Source organism: Diabrotica virgifera, chromosome 3 (assembly GCF_917563875.1).
Source record: "Diabrotica virgifera virgifera chromosome 3, PGI_DIABVI_V3a".
In the NCBI taxonomy this organism is placed as follows: domain Eukaryota; kingdom Metazoa; phylum Arthropoda; class Insecta; order Coleoptera; family Chrysomelidae; genus Diabrotica; species Diabrotica virgifera.
This window is the reverse complement of record NC_065445.1, coordinates 31273283-31291256: the sequence shown is the minus strand read 5'-3', so window position 1 is coordinate 31291256 and position 17974 is coordinate 31273283. Positions and strand designations below refer to the sequence as shown.

The window sequence follows — 17974 nt, the reverse complement described above, 5'->3', positions numbered from 1 at the left end:
TACCTAAATAATAATAACTATAACTAGTGCAGTCACTGAAGGTTTTCAACTCCGATTTCGTTGAACCTCCATCGATTTTCATGAAAATTGGTGAGCAGTTAGAGGATACCTCAAGAAAGAAATGTGAGATGCCAACTTGCGCTTTTACCCTGGGGGTGGATGCCACCCCTTTTCTGGGGTGAAAATTATTTTATTAAAAATAATACCATAAATTAATAGAGGTACAAATTCTAAGCAAAATTTGTTATATTAAGTTATTAACATAAATCAATACTTTTTGAGTTAATAAAGATCAAAGATTTTATTTTTTTCGTAAAAAAATGCATGTTTTAAAGCTGTTTTTCACGTAAAACTCAAAAACTATTAGCTTTCACAAAAAAGTTATTCCTACCAAAATTGAAGCCAATAAAAAACTAAATACACTCTTTGCTCAAAGTACTAAACTAATGTTAATTCAAAGTCGGTTATTGGTAATTGAATGTATATTTTTTTCGATGAGTACTTAAATCTAAGAATTCAAGCTTAAATAACGGGAAAACTATGCAATTTATAATCTACCTACTAAACACTTATCAAAGTACTTCAGAATACCTAACAAATGAGCTTCAGAAGAAGTTAATAGCATCAAAATTAAGCAAGATATGATTAAACTAAGAGAAACCTTTCGAATTTTTTAGGAAAAAGTAAAAAATAAAACATACTCCATTTCCACAAAAAATAAAATCCTTTAAAAAATTTCTTTGTATTAGCATAAGTAATGATTTTAACAATTTTCATTAATTTAGAATGCATATTTTTGAAAAAAACATATAATTTAAAAAAATCAGAACTTTTAAAATCATCGTCATTTTCATTTTCTTTTGATAATAACTGTAAAAATACTCAATATACGTAAAAAATGGTAAATAACCAAATTTTAGTTTTTTATATATCAAATATACTTTTTTTACCATTTCTGTAGGGTGAAAAATAAACGAGATAGAAACGTTTAAATCTTAAATTTTGCTGCGAGAACCATGTAACCGTGGCCATTTAATCTTTGATTTTTAAAAAAGTAAGGTGTCTAAAAGATTAATTTCAAATCGTTTTAATAGTCTTTGGAATTATCTTTCAAACCGTTTTTGGGTAAACCTGATATCTTAAAAATTACCGAAGTTATTAAACAAAAACGATAACATTTTTTGGAAAATTTTTTAAAAGATAAAGTTTGAAAAATTTTTGGAGCATAAATTTTAATGCTATTAACTTGTTCGGTATCTTATTTGATAGATATTTCTAAGTACTTTCACAAATGTTTATGTTATAAAATGCATCATTTTCCCGTAATTTAAGCTTGAATACTTAGATTTGGGTACTCGCCGAAAAAAAAATATATTTAATTACCTATAACTCACTTTTAGTTAACACTAAAAGGTTTTTCTAGTAAGAAGTTTATTTAATTTTTTATTAGCTTCAATTTTGGTAATAATAACTTTTTTGTAAAAAATTATACTTTTTGAGTTATTTATGAAAAATCGGTTAAAAACATGCATTTTTCTTACGACAAATTAAAATTTTTGATCTTTAATAACTCAAAAAGTTTTGATTTATTTGAATGACTTTATATAACAAATTTTGCTTAGAATTTGTCCCCCTATCTAATTCTGTGGTTATTTTTAATTAAATCATTTTAGCGCAATCCACCCCCAGGGTAAAAGCGCAAGTTGGCACCATGTCACCTTTGTTTCTTGAGATATCCTCTAACCACTCACCAATTTTCATGCAAATCGATGGAGGTTGAACGAAATCGGAGGTAATAGCTCATATCCACCCACCTTCAGTGACTCCACTAAACGTAACAATTGGTAATGACTCAATTGAACATGTAAGTTATTTTGTGTATCTGGGTATTCATATTAATGAAAATTGGAACCCTAGTACAGAAATAAAAAGTAGAATTGTCAAAACAAGGACAGGTTTTACGAAATTTAAAAAAATCCGTGCGGGCATGATCTTAATTTGGAACTTCGCATAAGAATGATTCGATGTTATACAGGGTGTCCCGAAAAGATTGGTCATAAATTATACCACAGATTCTGGGGTCAAAAATAGGTTGATTGAACCTCACTTACCTATAGACAATAGTGCACACAAAAAAAGTTAGTCATTTGAAGTTACAAAATGAAAATCGATTTTTTTTCATATATCGAAAACTCTCAGAGATTTTTTATTGAAAATAGACATGCGGGATTTTTATGACAGCAACATCTTAAAAAAAAAATTAAATTGAAATTTGTGCACCCCATAAAAATTTTACGGGGGTTTTGTTCCCTTAAACCCCCCAAACTTTTGTGGACGTTCCAATTAAATTATTATTGTGGCACCATTAGTTAAACACAATGTTTTAAAAACTTTTTTGCCTCCTACTACTTTTTCGATAAGCCAGTGTTTATCGAGATATTTTGAATATTTGTCGAATCCACCACATGTTTCTATATGGTTAAGTACGATTATAGAGACCTGTTAATAATCTGAAAACTTAATTATTATGTATGTTACAGTCCAAGTTGATTCTCAGTTAGAGTTGACTCCAACTAGTTGGAGTCAACTCCAACTGAAACGAGCAGTAAAAGTTGATTTTAAAAATTTAAATCAACTTTTACTAGTTGGAGTTGACTCTTCCTGGATCGATTCAGTAAATGTTGATTATACGAGAATCTCAAGTGATTTTTGATGAGGGTGCGTTTCTTTGTTTTGACCGTTTCAACTACTTATTAGTATAGTCTGTAACGTCGCCCCCGTTAGGTAAATTATTCTGATTCGATTTTTTGCACAAACTTACTCAAAAAAATACATCCGTATAACAATCCTTATAACAAATACACAGGGTGCCACGCGGTACCGCGGTCGAAAAATTGTTTAACCAATTTCAGTAAAGTCAGTCAGTAAAGTGACTCTTTATCGAACGAGTCTGATATTACGAGCAGAGGAACAGACGCGTTCGATAAAGAGTATTGAGGTGGTGCGTGCAAAATTGTATCGTCAATCATAAAAAACATTAACACTTACTTACAACTTTGAGGATTTTTTTTTAATTTTAGACGAAATAAAAAATTCGAATGACAGTAATGACAGATGACTTTTGCATGATGGCCGGTTTTGATGTTTAATGGATAGTTATCAATATTGTATACCTACCCAGTCGTTCCCAACCTTTTATGTCTGGCGACCCACCTTCTGATGTTTTTTCATATTCGCGACCCATATCTCACCCATGATGATACGCTATTCTGTACTCTGTACGTCACTCGGCTACTGTGAGCCACCTGAAATCTGCCCGCGACCCACTAGTGGGTCGCGACCCACCGGTTGGGAAACGCTACCTAATTACTAAATCTGTAAAGTTTTGATTTATTTTGTATGAATATAATTGCGAAACACGACAGAATTTTACTTTTTGACATAAATTTTAATAATAATAAGATAAGTTTTGTAAAATATTTTAAATAATTAAAGTAAATAAATTTTAATTTCACTCAAATAAATAATCGATTGCTGCTATTGACCACTTACATTCAATCTCGGTTAATTTGATTAATTATCGCGGCAGGTAAAGTAACATTTTTCTTTCAATACAACAAAGTGTTACTTTACTGCAGAAAATGAGGACAAATGAGTACAATAATGAATTATTTTAGTGACGTTTGGCGATAAACAATGATTTTAAACAAATTCACAAAAATAAATTTTTTCACTTCATACAAATTTTTTTTTAGATCCTTTGGGCTTTTTTTTCTCTAAAATTGACTGTTGTCGAGTTATTAGCGACTTAAAATTTGAAAAACGCCAAAATAACCATTTTCAAGGTTTAATAACTCGGTTAAAGATAATTATTGTGAAAGTCGAGCGAGCGGCCGTGGAGTAACGGAATAATCGCTGGCCTCATACGCCAGTGCACGTGGGTTCGAGCCCTGCTAAAGACAAACCATTTTCATTTCCAATGATGACACGAGCCGTCTCACCGTGTCTCGGAGAGCACGTTAAGCCGTCGGTCCACCTGGGCTAGTGTACGTCGACACTAGTTACTTGAAACAGGGTTAAAGATGTAATTGGCGCCGGAACTGTCCGAAAGGCAAAAATGCCATACGATATTATATATTATGAAAGTCAGAAACTAAAAAAAATCAAAGATTAAAGCTACCTCTATAAGATCCTGAAGAAATTTTTGTCATTATTTCATTAATAAGATATTATTTTTAATTATCAACAATGAGCGCTAACCGTGTATTGAGGCGGCCGTCAATTTGGACGGCTGGAATGGTGCATCTCTTTAGCACTCACCATTGACGGCCGCCTAATACGCACTTAGTGCTCATTGTTAATAATTAAAGATAAAGCTTAGTAATAAAATAGTGACAAAAATTTCTGCTGGATCTTGTAGAGGGGGCTATAAACTTTGATTTGGTCACTTTCTGACTTTCATAATAATGGGTTTTAACCGAGTGCCTTGAAAATGGCTATTTTCGCATTTTTCAAATTTTAAATCGCGTATAACTCGACAACAATCAATTTTAGAGAAAAATCACAAAATACCTTTTTTCTACGAGCGTGCAAAAATGTCTACTTTCGCGAACGCGTTTTAGTTTAGAAAGTTTTACTTTTCCGCACGCGTTTTACTTTTCCGCACGCGTTTTACTTTTCCGCACGCGTGTTAATTTACATATGTTAATATGGCTTTAAAGTAATTATAATACATACAATAAACAAATCTTTAGATATTATTTACTAATTTATTTCAAATATATCTTATTGTGTTCATGTTTTAATGAAATTAATGCGAGAATTCGACGAAATAAAATAATTTTGACATAACATTTAAAGTCAAATCAGTAGACAATAACAGTGGTTTTGAATTGTCGTCATGGAAACCAAGATCGTCGTCATGCTAACCAATTATGCTGAAAGTTTGGTTGGTGACAACCTTGTCAAAGAATTAATTTGTGTATGTGTTTTCATATTAATTAAATTAATTGATTAAGATTTGGTCATTTTTTAAAGGCTCGTAGAAAAAATATTGTTCCTAGCGCTTGCAGAAAGTCTCTTTTCCGCATTCGACTGCTTGCCGAACTCCCGCTTCGCGTCTTTCGGCAAACTGCAGTCGCGTGCGGAAAAGTATGACTTTCTGCACTTGTTAGGAAAATAACTATTTTTGCTCAGAATAACCCAAATGATCTAAAAAAAACTGTTCGAAGTGAAAAAATTATTTTTGTGAATTTGTCTAAAAAAATTGTTTTTAAACAATTTACCGATCAAGGTAATATTGCCTGGCACCCAGTAGATTTGTTATAAGGACCTCTTTTTGAGTAAGTTTGTGCAAAAAATTCGAATCGGAGTAATTTACCTAACGGGGGCGACGATACAGCCTAGACTAATTTGAACATATTCAGTAACATTTAATTTCTAGAATCGGCTGTTTGTGTGAATCAGAATCAACTTTTACTAAATGGCATTGGGAAGAGTATACTTTTCCTAGTTGGAGTCTACTTTTACTAGTAAATGTTGAATATAAATCTTCATTTTATATTTATAATCAACTTTTACTGAAACCAGCCGTTAAAGTTGACTCCAACTAGTTGGAGTCAACTCCAACTGGATAATCAACTTGAACTGTAACATGTATATTTTGTATATGTTACAGTTCAAGTTGATTCTCAGTTAGAGTTGACTCCAACTAGTTGGAGTCAACTCCAACTGAAACGAGCAGTAAAAGTTGATTTTAAAAATTTAAATCAACTTTTACTAGTTGGAGTTGACTCTTACTGGATCGATTCAGTAAATGTTGATTATACGAGAATCTCAAGTGCATTTTTGATGAGTGTGCGTTTCTTTGTTTTGACCGTTTCAACTACTTATTAGTATATAGTCTATAACGTCGCCCCCGTTAGGTAAATTATTCTGATTCGATTTTTTGCACAAACTTACTCAAAGAAATATGTACATCCGTATAACAATCCTTATAACAAATACACAGGGTGTCACGCGGTACCGCGGTCGAAAAATTGTTTAACCAATTTTTGTTAACCAAATTCACAAAAATAATTTTTATCTACTCTATCTCATATTATGTAAAGCAGCGGTTCTCAATCTGTGGTACATGTACCACTGGTGGTACATATAATATTATTTGCGGTGGTACACAAAACACACAAAAACTTAAAATAGTAGTACATAGTAAATCTTGATTATACAATCTAAAAATATAGAAATACAATAAAATAAACTTTAGATGGTACATGACTCATAAAGATTGAGAACCGCTGATGTAAAGGTTTTATTGTGTGAAAATTGTAAATATAGATAGCAGTACATGCAAGGGTTTAAAGTGTGTCTGAAGTAACAATGTATTTTAAATGGGTTTTACTTTTTCGCACTGTTTTTTAGCACACTGTCATATAATTAAACATCCTTAACTTTCGCCTTCGGGAGGAAATCAGACACGCCCTTGCAACGGCAACTGAAATGCTCACAAAACAGCGACCACGGAAGCAAAGATGGATGACAGAGGAAATATTGGATTTAATGGATGAAAGAAGAAAATGAATATTACCATCCTTGGATTATAAGCTTTCATTTGACACATCATTTGTCATATCGGAAAAGAAATGAAAGGCAGAATTTACAAATCGATAGTAAGACTCTATGGGACAGAGCTAGAAGTACAGATATACGACGGAGATGCAAGGTGGATAACATTAATAACTGGGTAAGAACCAGAAGAATAGAATAGAATGTAGTCAGGACAGCGAGAGACGGTTCCCCAATAGGAGGACGTTCAGTGGGAAGACCACGAAAGATTTGTCATTCTACCTGTTATAATGACGGAGGAGTTATATTCGCGGACGGACGGATAGACAGCCTAGGTTAAATTTGTCACCTGTAGTACCATCCTTGGATATTAATCTTTCCTTTGACACCTCATTTTTCATTCTACCTGTTATAATTAACGAGGAGTTATACTCGCTGTCGGACAGATGGTACTAGGCAGTACCGTGGTCGAAAAATTGTTTAATAGTTATTTATGTACCAAGTCAGTAAAGTGGCTCTTTATCGAACGAGTCTGATATTACGAGCAGAGGAAGCGAATCGAGCAACAGACGCGTTCGATAAAGAGTATTGAGGTGGTGCGTTCAAAATTGTATCGTCAATCATAAAAAGCATTAACACTTACTTACAACTTTGAGGAAATTTTTTTAATTTTAGACGAAATAAAAAATTCGTATGACAGTAATGACAGATGACTTTTGCACGATGGCCTGTTTTGATGTTTAATCGATAGTTATCAATATTGTATACCTACCTAATTACTAAATCTGTAAAGTTTTGATTTATTTTGTATGAATATAATTGCGAAACACTACAGAATTTTAATTTTTGACATAAATTTTATTAATACATAATAAGATAAATTTTGTACAATATTTTTAATAATTAAAGTAAATAAATTTTAATTTCACTCAAATAAATAATCGATTGCTGCCATTGACCACTTACATTCAATCTCGGTTAATTTGATTAATAATCGCGGCAGGTAAAGTAACATTCTTCTTTCAATACAACAAAGTGATACTTTACTGCCGAAAATGAGGGCAAATGAGTACAATAATGAATGATTTTAGTGACGTTTGGCGATAAACAATGGTTTTAAACAAATTCGCAAAAATAATTTTTTCACTTCGTACAAATTTTTTTTAGATCCTTTGGGCCTTTTTCTCTCTAAAATTGACTGTTGTCGAGTTATTAGCGACTTAAAATTTGAAAATCGCCAAAATAATCATTTTCAATGTTTAATAACTCGGTTAAAGAGAATTATTGTGAAAGTCGAGCGAGCGGCCGTGGAGTAACGGCATAATCGCTGGCCTCATACGCCAGTGCACGTGGGTTCGAGCCCTGCCAAAGACAAACCATTTTCATTTCCAATAATGACACGAGCCGTCTCACCGTGCCTCGGAGAGCACGTTAAGCCGTAGGTCCCCCTGGGCTAGTGTACATCGACACTAGTTACTTGAAACAGGGTGAAAGGTGTAATTGGCGCCGGAACTGTCCGAAAGGCAAAAATGCCATACGATATTATATATTATGAAAGTCAGAAACTAAAAAAAAATCAAAGATTAAAGCTACCTCTATAAGATCCTGAAGAAATTTTTGTCATTATTTCATTAATAAGATATTATTTTTAATTATCAACAATGAGCGCTAACCGTGTATTGAGGCGGCCGTCAATGTGAGTGCGAGTGAGACTCACCATTGGACGGCTGGAATGGTGCATCTCTTTAGCACTCACCATTGACGGCCGCCTAATACGCACTTAGCGCTCATTGGTAATAATTAAAGATAAAGCTTAGTAATAAAATAGTGACAAAAATTTCTGCTGGATCTTGTAGAGGGGGCTATAAATTTGGTCACCTTCTGACTTTCATAATAATGGATTTTAACCGAGAGCCTTGAAAATGGCCATTTTCGCATTTTTCAAATTTTAAATCGCGTATAACTCGACAACAATCAATTTTAGAGAAAAATCACAAAATACCTTTTTTCTACGAGCGTGCAAAAATGTCTACTTTCGCGAACGCGTTTTAGTTTAGAAAGTTTTACTTTTCCGCACGCGTGTTACTTTTCCGCACGCGTTTTACTTTTCCGCACGCGTGTTAATTTAGATATGTTAATATGGCCTTAAATAATTATAATACATTCAATAAACTAATATTTAGATATTATTTACTAATTTATTTCAAATATATCTTATTGTGTTCATGTTTTAATGAAATTAACGCGAGAATTCGATGAAATAAAATAATTTTGACATAATATTCGAAAGTCAAATCAGTAGACAATAACAGTGGTTTTGAATCGTCGTCATGGAAACCAAGATCGTCGTCATGCTAACCAATTATGCTAAAAGTTTGGTTTTGACAACCTTGTCAAAGAATTAATTTGTGTATGTATTTTCATATTAAATAAATTAATTGATTAAGATTTGGTCATTTTTTAAAGACTCATAGAAAAAATATTGTTCCTAACGCTTGCAGAAAGTCTCTTTTCCGCACTCGACTGCTTGCCGAACTCCGCGTCGTTCGGCAAACTGCAGTCGCGTGCGGAAAAGTATGACTTTCTGCACTTAGGAAAATTATTTTGTGAAGTGAAAAAATTATTTGTGTGAATTTGTCTAAAAAAAATTGTTTAAACAATTTATCGATCAAGGTACTGCCTGGCACCCAGTAGATTTGTTATAGGGACCTATTTTTGAGTAAGTTTGTGCAAAAAATTCGAATCGGAGTAATTTACCTAACGGGGGCGACGATACAGCCTAGACTAATTTGAACATATTCAGTAACCTTTAATTTCTAGAATCGGCTGTTTGTGTGAATCAGAATCAACTTTTACTAAATGGCATTGGGAAGAGTATACTTTTCCTAGTTGGAGTCTACTTTTACTAGTAAATGTTGAATATAAATCTTCATTTTATATTTATAATCAACTTTTACTGAAACCAGCCGTTAGAGTTGACTCCAACTAGTTGGAGTCAACTCCAACTGGATAATCAACTTGAACTGTAACATATACATTTTTATGTATATTTTGAAATAGAAGCTGCATCTCGGTAAAAGGTGACTTATGAAAAAAAGACTAAGAGGCAAAAGTTTTGATTGGAACGTACACAAACATTTGGGGGGTTTAAAGGAAAAATCCCCTATAAATTTTTTACGTAAATATATTGAAAATGATGTAGCATCTCGATAAAAACTGGCTTATCGAAAAAATAATAGGAGGCAAAAAAGTTTTAAAAACGGTGTGTTTAACTAACGGTACCACAATAATGAATTAATTGGAACGTACACAAAAGTTTGGGGGGGTTTAAGGGAACAAAATCCCCATAAATTTTTTAAGGGGTGGACAAATTACACCTTAATTTTGTTTTAAGATGTTCCTGCCATAAAAATGATGCATGTCCATTTTCAATAAAAAATATCTAATAGTCTTCGATATATTGAAAAAAATCGATTTTCATTTTGTAACTTCAAAGAGCTGTAACTTTTTTTATGAGCACATTTGTACTAAGGTAAGTTAGGTTCAATCGAACTATTTTTGACCCCAGAATGTGTGGTATAATTTATGACCAATCTTTTCGGGACACCCTGTATATTCCCAGTACTACTTTACGGGGTTGAAACACGGACCCTGGCAGAATCGCTTTTAAAGAACCTAGAAGTATTTGAGATGTGAGTCTACCGCCGTATTGTGAAGATCAGTTGGGTAGAAAGAGTAACGAACGAAAGGGTTTTTCAACGTTTGAATAAAAGATGTGAAGTAGTAAACACGGTTAAAAGGCGTAAATTGGAATACTTTGGTCATATAATGCATCACCTAGAAAAACATGACATACTTCACCTTGTTATACAAGGTAAAATAATGGGAAAAAGAAGTATGGGCCGCCGTACAACTTCTTGGCTTAAAAATTTACGCCAATGGTTTGGGAAAACTAGCACTGAACTATTTCGTGCAACTGTAAATAAGACAATGATTGTTAGTATGCTGAGCAATATGAGAGCCAACCATCGACAAGAGGTCTCGGCACCTTAAGAAAAAGAAAATAAAAATATGAAAGTTGAAATAAGGTTCAAATACAAGTTATACCTACCAGTATCACAAAGAAACCTCTATAGCAAATTATGTGAAAATATAAAGGTTGCGCTGGGCAGGTCACCGTATAAGAATGGATAATGACAGAACACCTAGTAGAACGCTTAGCGGAACTATGGTGCGATGTCGACCAGTAGGAAGACCACGAAAGAGGTCGATAGACTATAGAGGTCGATAGACTAATGCTAAAGAGATATTGAGGGTGGATAATTGGAGGAGAGTAGTCACGGACAGAGACTCTTGAAGACAGATGCTGAGGGAGGCCAGGGCTTGACTTGGCTGTAGTGCCATGGAAGAGAGAGTTAAAAATATGATACCTATGTTTATTTATAACCCAACCTTTTATTTATTGGTCGTATTTCTTTTTAACCTTCGGAGTACGAAGACTGGGTCAAGCGTGACCCGAAATTCACATATTTCTTAATATTTTATGAAATAATTTTTTTACAAATCCGATTGATTGTAAGTTCTCCTTATTTGTTTCAATCTATTTTTCGTATATAATTCGTGAACATGCAAATTACAGTTTTTCATCTACGTAACATCTAGGATGCCGGGTCAGTACTGACCCGGTCTTCGGATTTCGAAGAAAATTTTCAATATGTTTGTAGGTACACGTAAATCGCAGCCGTCCCTGTTTACGGGTATACGTATTCAGATATATATCCGAAGCGAATTTACCTATGCCCGTTTTCTGTAAAATATTAAAATCTGGCCGCCGGAGCGAACTAGTATATGCCCATGGGGAACCATCTTAAAAAATTTAAATACAATAATTTAGGATTCTAATTGTTATGTTTGTTTAATTATTGTTGAATTAAAGATACTGTCTAATAATACTGACTATTTAAAACATCCTTATAAGTAAAATGAGAATGGGTCACGCTTGACCCATCATCGTAATCTAAGTAAGTCAAATAATCTCCGTACTCCGAAGGTTAAAGGTTTTTTACAATACGCTCTACAACAATTCAGACAAAGGCACATAATAATATATTATAAAAACATCCAACCTACACTTAGTCCAATAAATTACCGTTTTCGAGTGTAATTTTTAGGGGCAACTCCGAATTGTATGAAAATTTGGATTTAGGTTCTATTTACCCTCCACTTCAAAGTTGAATTTGTGCCGTTGGTTGCTTTTACTTGGGGGGTGACAGTCACCCCTTTTCGGTGGTGACAAAAACATACGTTCAAGATAAGCCCGGAAATGGATAAACTGACTGATTATAAGCAACTTTTGTTTTATAGAGTTTTTTACGTAATTCAATACTTTTCGAGATATTTGCGATTGAAAATGTTTATTTTTCGACAAAAAACTACGGTTTTCAGCAAATAACTCAAAAAGTAAATCTTTTATCGAAAATAATATTCTTGGAAAAAGTTCAGCTTATAAAAAAACTGAAAAAATGGTGTATCAGTAAAGTCTATAAACCGAGTAAAAGCAAAGTTGTAGCTCATGAAAAATACGTTCTTATTCGTCTAATTCCAAATCAAATATTTCAACGTGAAATTACCAAAAAATTAAGCTATTCTCGGGAAAAACTGATTAATATTTTTAAAGTGTTTAAAAAAAGCTTTATTTTTATTTTTATTTTTTACAAAAGTTTCTAGCATCAAAAATAAACGAGTTACGCTGAAAAAAAAGTTGGCCTTTTTTTTGCTAAAGAAAATGTGAAAATCTCCCTCTATTTAGCACCCCAAATTAAATTAATCGTTACCGCTTTACCATTTACTTTAAATGTATGTAGGTATATTGTTTATATGATCTGTAAATTTGACCGGTTTGACGTGCTTATTTTTGAAAAAATTAGGTTGTACATATATTAAAAAAAATTTCTAAAATTTTTGGAAAAATACCATTTTTTCGAAATAACTTAGAGTTAACAAAGAGTTAAAAAACTTAGGTTTTCCTGTTATAAATATGATAGTTTCATTTTGCTTTCCCGTAAGACAAAACTTGGTTAGGATATGGCTATTCAAAGTTTGCATACACTTGTGAATAGTGGCTCGTTCAAGCCCATTCAACTATAACACTTTCAAAAATAAGCAATTTAAACCGGTAAAACTGACAGATCATATAAGAAATAGAAAAGTAAAGTAAATTGGTTGTAAAGCGGTAACGATTTATTTCATTTGGGGAGCAAAACATGGGGAGATTTTTATGATTTTTTTACCAAAAAAGGGGCCAACTTTATTTTGAGCATAACTCGCTTATTTTTAATGCTTATTTTTAAACTTTTATAAAAAATTAAAATAAAGCATTTTGCTGAACAATTTAAAAAAGTTTAAATGGATTTTTCCAGAAAAGTGCTTAATTTTTCGGTGATTTCACGTTGAAATATTCGATTTGTAACTAGACGACTAACGAAGTATTTTTCATGAGCTACAACTTTGCTTTTACTCGGTTTATAGATTTAACTGATACAACATGTTTCTTTATAAGCTACACTTTTGCTAAGAATATTTTTTTCAAAAAAATATTTACTTTTTGAGTTATTTGGAGAAAACCGTTCAAAAACGTAGTTTTTTGTCGAAACATTTTCAATCGCAAATATCTCGAAAAGTATTGACTTACATAAAAAAACTCTATAGAACGAAAGTTGCTTATAATCAGTCAATTTATACATTTCCGGGCATAGTAACTGTTGAATAGAAAATACAACACAATAGTTTTAAATGTAGATACTAAGCCTATCTTTTGTAAAAAAGAGAACTGAAAACAAACATATAAAAGATGCTCTCACAACGCTGAAGTGTATAGGGAGGTTCGATAAAGAAGAAGAGTAACTTTAAGGAATGTTTGTAGTTGTCTTTTCAAGCTTTACTTGAAGCGATCACGTAGCAGCAAATAGTTGCATGATGCACTATCTTCCATGTAAAATTTTAACGGTCTGCGAGACGGGAGTTCTCTTATCAACTTATCAGTTTATCTTCTCACTTCACTTATTACATAATTTTGTTTTTATGTTATTTTGTTTTGTATAGTGCACTAAGGCAGATAATTACTGCTTTACAACAGTTACGACAACAGTTACGACTTTGGATTATCTAATGTTTGACGAAATAGAGAAAGACTATATTTTATATACCAGTATTTAGTTAGATTTAGAACTTTTTAATCATGTAGTTGTTACCATATTTCAAAATAATTGTACGTTCACAAAATAAATTTATTACGAAATTCTTATTTTTACAAACCCGTATTCGGCTCTTATTTTCGTAATTGGCGCAGTCCTAATAGGATTTTTCGAAATTGCAGTGTTCGTGTTAACTTTGACAAATTTCTCGTGCAATTTTCCTTTTTAAAAATTTACGGAAAAATTAAAATTTTCTTTAGTAGAGACATTCGATCTAATGTATTATTTTTATTCTTATAATCAGAAACAGGGTTGGCAGGTTTAAAACAACATGCTTGAAACCAAGGTTTAAACAGGTTCCAAGGTACCAAGGTTTTTTAGGAAAAAAACCTTTGGGTACAGCAGAAGCCTCCAAACTGGTGTTTTTATTTACTTACTTACATACGCCGTATTCTTATACCTTACGGTGTCAAGGTGTTTTTATTTAAAGTTTTTATTACATATGCTGCAAATGAAGAAAGTGAAGATAAATAAATTTTGTTTTTGTATTTTCGAATCTAGTTATTTAGAATATTATTATGACTGAAGACTTTTTTTTGTTGTATTAACTTTTTGTGTGTGTAAATGAAAATAAAAATTGTCTTAATCATTTTTTTCATTATTTATTACTACTATTTTACAAAATAATATATCCATTTTTAAAGAATTTAGATTTATAATACATTGTATCAAATAATCCTGGTTTAAAACTTTTTAAAGCTCTCTGGTAGCTATATATACCATAAGCTATTACGGCTTAATTTGTCATCAGCGTTGCGGTGAAAACAATTTTTATAGGCGAAGTCGATACACTGAATGCTTGCTGGTAGGTGTGAATACCGAAAACCTATATGCGGCTTGGCAACCACGTGCTTTTCACAAAACTAATATGATAAGCTACCAGTGCCCCTTTCTGCAAAAGTCTATGTAAAAAATCGTTCAATTTTATTTTAGTTTCTTGCACAAGTGTCATTTGGAATAAACTACTTCGACAAAAATTGAAGGTAAGTGTCAAGTGTACTTTTTTCATTATTTTTAACTAGCATATAATTCTTTAAAAGCACTGGCATAGTTATTGCAATAATAGTCTAAGAGCTAGTGAACCCTCCGAGTAACGGTCGTCCTGTAAGGCTAGACATTTTTCTAGTGATAATTCATAGCACACCAAGGCTAAAAACCATGACCTGGCAGGCCTCAGTGGTGCACGTGTATCTACCAGGTGAATCGAAAAGTGCAAATTTAGGGGGTAAAATCAACTTTCTCCTGTAAGGTTTAAATTTAAGTATGTGTTTGAGTAAGTCATTCAGAAGAAATGTGTACAATGACAGGCGATTCTGAAGAGCATAAGGCCTTGCCAGGCGAGGGGAAAGATTAGGGGTTTTTCCTAAAATTATTCTTTTTGCATCGAACAAATTTTTTTTAGGTTTTCTTGAATCATTCCAAACAGAAAACGTCTTTAGTGATTTTTCTCTTAAGTTAATAGTTTTTGTTATATAGGCGATTAAAAATTTTGAAAATTGCGAAATCATCCATTTTTAACCCTAAATCAGACATTTATCTAAACATTTCAATGTTGCCAAGATACGTAGATATTCTTTAAACATTGATTGATGAAATCCCGGAGAGATTTTTGCAATAAAATATCAAAAACCCCTTTGTTTTTTTAATTGTTAATCAAGCAGGTGCGACACTGTAGTATAAGTGAGGACGTTTGAGTTTGCATAAATTCATTATCTCGAGAATGGGCAAATTTCAAGATAAATCCTCAGACAGGTAGATTTTTATTTTTAAATTAGGACTTTTCGGCATATATATAATACTAGTGACGTCATCCATCTGAGCGTGATGACGTAATCGATGATTTTTTTACATGAGAGTAGGGGTTGTGTGATAGCTCATTTGAAAGGTTATTGAATTTTCTATTCACTAATATAAACATTAACATAATTATTTATACAGGGCGTACAAAAATTTTTTTTTATTAAATTAACTTTGATTAAATTTGACAAATAGAAGAAAATTTTTTTTTGTACACCCTGTACAAATAATTATGTTAATGTTTATATTACTGAATAGAGAATTAAATAACCTTTCAAATGAGCTATCACACAACCCCTACTCTTATTTAAAAAAATCATCGATTACGTCATCACGCCCAGATGGATGACGTCACTAGTATTATATATATGCCAAAAAGTCCTAATTCAAAAATAAAAATCGACCTATCTGAGAATTTCTCTTGAAATTTGCCCATTCTCGAGATAATGAATTTATGCAAACTCAAACGTCCTCACTTATACTACAGTGTCGCACACGCTTGATCAGCAATTAAAAAAACAAAGGGGTTTTCGATATTTTATTGCAAAAAACTCTTCGGGATTTCATCAATCAATGTTTAAAGAATATCTACGTACCTTGGAAACATTGAAATTTTTAGATAAATGTCCGATTTGGGGTTAAAAATGGCCGATTTCTCAATTTTCAAAATTTTCAATTGCTCATATAACAAAAACTATTAACTTAAGAGAAAAATCACTAAAGACGTTTTCTGTTTGAAATGATTCAAAAAATCTAAAAAAAAATTGTTCGATGCAAAAAGAATAATTTTAGGAAAAACCCCTAATCTTTTCCCTCGCCTGGCAAGTTCTTATGCTCTTCAGAATCGCCTGTCATTGTACACATTTCTTCTAAATGACTTACTCAAACACATACTTAAATTTAAACCTTACAGGAGAAAATTTATTTTACCCCCTAAATTTGCACTTTTCGATTCACCTGGTAGATACACGTGCACCGCTGAGGCCTGCCAGGTCATGGTTTTTAGCCTTGGTGTGCTATGAATTATCACTAGAAAAACGTTTAGCCTTACAGGACGACCGTTAGTCGGAGGGTTCACTAGCTCTTAGACTATAATAAATATGTTTTATGAGAATTGTAACCCCAAAATACATTGTTTTTATTTATCCCGGCATACAAACAATTTTTTTTTTCGTTTTGAAACTTATGCCAGTTATTAAACAATATTGTGGCAACAAATTTCTGTAAAAATCTTGTTGTTTGACATTAGCGATAGGAAAATATTTTTAATCATTTTGAGGATTGTACGAAATAAGAGGTTATTTTTTCACATACTAAACCAAAAAATACTCGAGATCGTAGTTTACGCCAAATACTAAAATGTTTACGGATACATTAAAGCAAAGTTTAGTATTTATTTGCTAGACAAGGTTCTATAAGACTTTAAATTATTTATTAGACCTATTTGTGATTACAATTTTTCCAGTACATTATTTAGGTTTGGTTAGATTTTTCCAGTACATTACTCCTATGTTTTTTTAGATGTCTAGAAACCGACCGCTTACAGAAGCTGAACTCCAGGATATAGTAGACCATCTAAGTGATGAAGAGTATTGTCTTTCCGAATTTGATGGCGATGAGAATGCAGACGACAATTTCCCTGAGAGAAGCTCAATTTCCAGAACTCCGTCACAATCCTCGACTACTAGTATCGACAGCCAGCCGACATGTTCCAGTACTTCAGTACAGCACTTGAAAAGGGTGCGCCAATGTACTCTTACAAGAAAGACAAATTAATAATTATAGCGGAAACGAACATTTTGATAATTCCGATCAAGATCCTCAGTTTGATCCAGATTACGGATTTGGTTTCAAGCACAACAAGCTGGCTAGGTTATTTCCTAAAACATTTTTTCTGATGAAGACTACGAGGATGAACAACTGTTAACATTACCTCAAGCAACAAATTCTCTACCTTTTAGACGCAGCAATAGTAAACAACTATATTTTATATAACGAGACTCTGAATAAAAAACTCAAGTGAAAGCCTATGACTGCATAACAGTTCCGCAGTGAACTAGCTGATAATTTTATTAGCACTTTTACTTTCAGAAAAATATCTGGACCAATATCAAACTAAACTTTGCATGCTGGTTCACACTTATCCATCAAAGGAACTTATAGGCGCTGTGCCCTTTGTGCTTCATCTAAAAAGAAACAAAGGCGCAGCAATTTGATTTGTCAAGTTTGTAACGTTGCTCTATGAAAAGACTGTTTTGCACCCTACCATAGTAGATAGAAAGTTCTTAGATAATAAATTTAAAATATTACTGTATTTAGTTTTTTTACATTTCCAAAATAAAGTTTTTTTTATAAATTTT

The 17974-nt window shown here is 32.5% G+C and overlaps 1 protein-coding gene across 2 annotated transcripts in view; it reads right to left on the bottom strand.

The window, feature by feature from the left end:
- LOC114324245 (dipeptidase 1) overlaps window positions 1-17974 on the bottom strand; it is a 996635-nt gene that overhangs the window by 176554 nt on the left and 802107 nt on the right. The window lies entirely within an intron of this gene.